Source organism: Lygodium microphyllum, chromosome 19 (assembly GCF_053477565.2).
Source record: "Lygodium microphyllum isolate KBCC chromosome 19, Lygodium_microphyllum_v1.1.10, whole genome shotgun sequence".
NCBI lineage: Eukaryota > Viridiplantae > Streptophyta > Polypodiopsida > Schizaeales > Lygodiaceae > Lygodium > Lygodium microphyllum.
The window spans coordinates 64,682,310-64,686,806 of NC_141153.1; the positions used below are offsets into that span (position 1 = coordinate 64,682,310).

The window sequence follows — 4,497 nt, forward strand, 5'->3', positions numbered from 1 at the left end:
CATTCCACAGAACACTTACAGAAGCATACAGAACAGTCTACAGAACAGTACCAGAACAGCTACAGTACAGAACAGAACAGAAATAGAACAGAAGCAGAAGCTCTACAGAAGACCTACAGAAGGTTACAGAAGGTTATCAAAACCACATAACTCACTCTCAAACCATTTCAAACTCTCACAAACCATTCACTAAACTTTCACAATATCTCATTCTTCATTAATCAATACTCCTTCCCTCCTTACAGAAGACAATCAGAACAAAACAGACCAAAACAGAACAAAACAGAAGGTATACAGAACCATTCAGAACCTATCAGAACCTATCAGAACATCACAGAACCATCAACAAACATCATAATCTTCCAAAACACAATCATTATCATCCAAAACACTCTCAATCCACTTCTCAATCAACCAATCATCCCATAAAATCAACCATTCAGCTCTCAAAAACAACAAAAATCAGCCAAAAAACAAGTCATTTCAACACTCAACATATCCCCACACTTAATAAGGAAGCGTCCTCGCGACCCAGGAAAAAGGGAATACAAGTTCATTGAAAAGCTCAACTTTGATCTTCAATATCTTTTCAAAAAGAATCCATCCACCACGACCCCAACTTATAACCTGTTTCTGATATAAAATTACAAAGAAAGGAAAACTCTTTATACATTAACACCTCTTATCAAACTAAAAATCACAACAAATTTGTAAAGGATATAAGAGTTTGCTTCTTCTTCATCAGCATCAGCTTCAACTCTCCAACCACGACCCCATCTCTACAAATCTCCAAAACATAGCTCGTACACAAAATCCAATAGGAAATCACCACGTTCGTTTGACATAAAGGAACTCACAACACAAACACTAATACACAACACAACCATCTGAATGACTTCCTCAAAAAGAGAGTGTGGCATTAAAAGCTTTCAGTATACATGGGAAAGGTATCAATGAAGATGATCCCTCTTAAAAGATTGATGTTGTCGGAATCGATCCATAGATAAGGATTCATCTACAAAGTTTTTAGGAGGGTTTTGAAAAAATTGGAGACAACACATCCTTTCCAATAGGACCAAGTATCTGCTAGGCAAACAGAGGGCATGAAAATACAGTATCTCCAACTGTTGGGAATCAATGCTAACATTGACATTCATGCACAGCTTTGGAATAGGCTTTGAATCAGTATGAGAGTGCCTATGCATATACGCCAGGTACCAAGCAAAGTGAGCAGTTAATCTCACTGAAGGATCTGCAGACTGTGAATATTGTTGGGCAAAATGAACATAGTTTTGATAAGCTTGACTGGAAGCTGTCCATTCCCCTGGAATTACTGGCCAATTAATCTGCGGTCCTGTAAGGCAATCATCCGAACTCCATCCCCTTCTTCTGGAAATCTGATTATCAAAACCGTCACAGTCACTAACCAACTGAGGTGGTTGAGATATGGAAGTGCTAGGAGAGGGTAATGGAATAAGGGAAAGTGGATGTAGGGAAGGATAGGAAAAATCATAAAAGGAAGAAAAGGTTAAAGAAGGAGTGGCAGAAATTTGAAAGGAATCACTAAGGAACAAATAGGAAATGTGGAAGGTACATTAATGAGGGGTGAAGGACAGGGTGGAGAAGGGGAAAATACCCTATCCTCAATAAAGGAACAGTAAGTGAAAATAGGAATTTGAGGGAAATTTGAAGGTTGGAAAAGAAGTGGTAAAATTACTGTGGAATTAGTTTGACAAAGGGAAAAATATATAGCATAGCGGTGAGCCAATTGTTGGTAATAGAGGAGGGTAGGAACAGAAGGTCCTAAGAGAGATCGTCTATGATAAGCATCAAAGAAGGTAGCATCAAATGGATTATGTTTTGAAAGATAGGTTAAGAGATCCATCCTCAGTTGGTTAGTACTCTGGACAAAGGTAGGAGCTGTGTTTTGTCTTTGATTTAGGACCACCGAATCAATCATGGGATGCCACGAATTATCCTGACAATCAGCCACTTTGGAGGAATAACTCTGAAACATATCAACTATGCGCAACTCCAAATGATTGACATATAGAACAGCCTGTAAGACCACATCCCCCACATACCATGCCATATCTACCTCATCTGGAATTAACAAATCTCCTCGGAGATACATGTATGACATCAACATGGTGTCTGGCGTGACAGAATCTTCAAAGACCATTCTGACTACCTCTGTCAACAACTCAGCAGACCAAGCCCCACTCCAGCCATCCTCTGGAAAAGGTAAATCCATCGTGGAAAGCTTCATGTAGAAGACCAACTTCTGCAAGTGGTAGTGGACAAAGAAAGAATGGTCTGGTAAGACATATTCCTGAAACTGCTCAAAGGTAGACCATAACAAGTCCATTCTGGACTGCAATCTTTCCACTTTGTCTTGGAATAGAGGGCACAAAGTAGCCTGTCTCTGGAGGGCAGCCAAGTCCTGCTGTGAAAGAGAAGGAATTAATGGAACAGGAGGGCTTGGAGGAACAGAGCGGGACTTTGCAAGCTGATCTTGCAACTGCTGGATTTGGGAGGCTTGGTTGGCCACTGTGTCATTAGCCATCTGTAAAGCTGAAAGCTTGTCATCTAAGATAGCCTGGAATTCCTTCGCTTCGCTGGACATCCTCTCCTTCTCGGCTGAAAGGCTAGTAACCTGTGACTGAGCCTCGAATAACTGGGTCTTTAATGAAGAAATCTCATCACTTTGGGTGGCAACCAGTTGGGTTTGCTGTTCCATTTGCTTAAATAGATCTGCTAGGGTATCCTTAGCAGAAGCTAACTCAGATGTTGCCTTATGCAACTGGTCTTTGGATTGCATGAGCTCCTCATAGAAAGATGCGTACAGCTGTTGAACACAGGCTGTCACTGACAACTCAATGGAACTTTGAATATCCTTGCAGAGGAAAGGAATGGCATCTCCTGAGACGAGACTGTTCAGGGAGGGAACTGAGATCTCCAAGGATCCTTCTCTATGTGCTCGGAACAGGTTATTGCAAGTGAGATACCCAGGGAGTTCACTGCCAGAGGTAGCAGGGATAGACACTGAGAGAAGTACAGTAGGGGCTTTATCCGCTACCCTCTTCAAGCGTTTGCGCTGTATGACCAAGGGAGGCGGAGAATCATCATCCTCAATGTCAATGGGTGCTGACTCTTCTGAAGGTGGAGGAGGAGGTACTGGATCTGATGGAGGAGGTGGAGGTAAAGTCTTCTGTAAACCTGAATAGGTCAAGAAGGCAGACAAATATGATCCGTAGGTAACATTGGTAACATTACCCCTCGTGACTTTAACAAAATGCTGATCCATTTTAGTAAGGAGGTATGTGCTCCAATCAATAGCAACTCCTTTCAGCACCATCCTGGAAGCTGTGAAAAGCTCTTTGGACAAATAGTGGGATGGCGTTTTGGCAGGCATAAACCTGTCCTGAAGGAACTGACAGATCGTCTTCCATACGGGATCAGTAATCATAGAAAACGAAACTCCTGAAGAGTTTATCACTTTCTTAACATCAAGAACTTCCCTTGTCTGCTTCTGCAACAGCTTGAGAATCTCTTCATTAGAGAAGAGCTGACGAGTGGTCACAAAAGGTTCTCCTTTGAAGGGTAAAGACAGAGCCTTCCCTAAGCCTCGAGATGTCAAAGTCATAGACATTCCTTGGACTACGCCTGTCTTCTTGCTGTAAGAGGCCAGGAACTCATCACATACGGACGGATCTTCTGGAAGTAATGGAAAAGGAGTGGCCACAAAAGCAGCAAGTCCTGCCTTCGTGAGGGGCTCAAAAGTAAGTAGGGACGAGTAATCCCTACTAACTAGTGGGACGTACTGGATAGGGGGAGGAGCATGAGAAGGCGCCATTCAGATGGTTACACACACACCACAAACACAGACAATCAAAGAGAATGCCTGCAAAGCAAGAGACAAAAACCAAGGATAAGAGAATTACCAAATAAACATGACTCGACCTACTAACCCCAAGCAAACCACATCCTAGAAAAAATTGGGCATGACCTTGAGACAAATGCGACCGAAAGCTTCATGCGATGCATCAGACAAACACCCTGAACCCCGTATCAGGCAATAAAAGAAAAGAAAAAAAAACTGCATACCGTACCCGTAACCGTAACAAAGACTTGAAACCAAAACCATACCATATCCGACACATATCAAAACTACATCTGTGATAGAACCAAGACTGGACCATGGAAAATAACACTAAGGACTGCGTATACCCATCCCACGAAACGCTTCATTAAAAAGGGGATTAAGTGCAGTGAGGGGGAAATTAATTTAATGAAGGGTTGATTTTAATCAATTATTAAAAATGGGTGAATTTTTATTAGGTGATAAACCTTAACAAGAAAACGGCGGTTCCTTATTATAAATTTAATTACCAATTATTAGGTTAAACGGTGCAGTTATTCGATTCCCGGACTTCGATTCCCGACTGGGTCTCTAAATGCAATTCATTGATTACAATTTAAGGTGATGTGGAGCGC

The 4,497-nt window shown here is 41.8% G+C and overlaps 1 non-coding gene across 1 annotated transcript; it reads right to left on the bottom strand.

Annotated features, from left to right (window-relative positions):
- Nucleotides 1-548: 548 nt before the first annotated feature.
- On the bottom strand, nucleotides 549-616 carry LOC148019963 (small nucleolar RNA SNORD36). Its single transcript, XR_015695016.1, has one exon. It is a non-coding gene; the product is annotated as a small nucleolar RNA SNORD36 (small nucleolar RNA).
- Nucleotides 617-4,497: the final 3,881 nt, after the last annotated feature.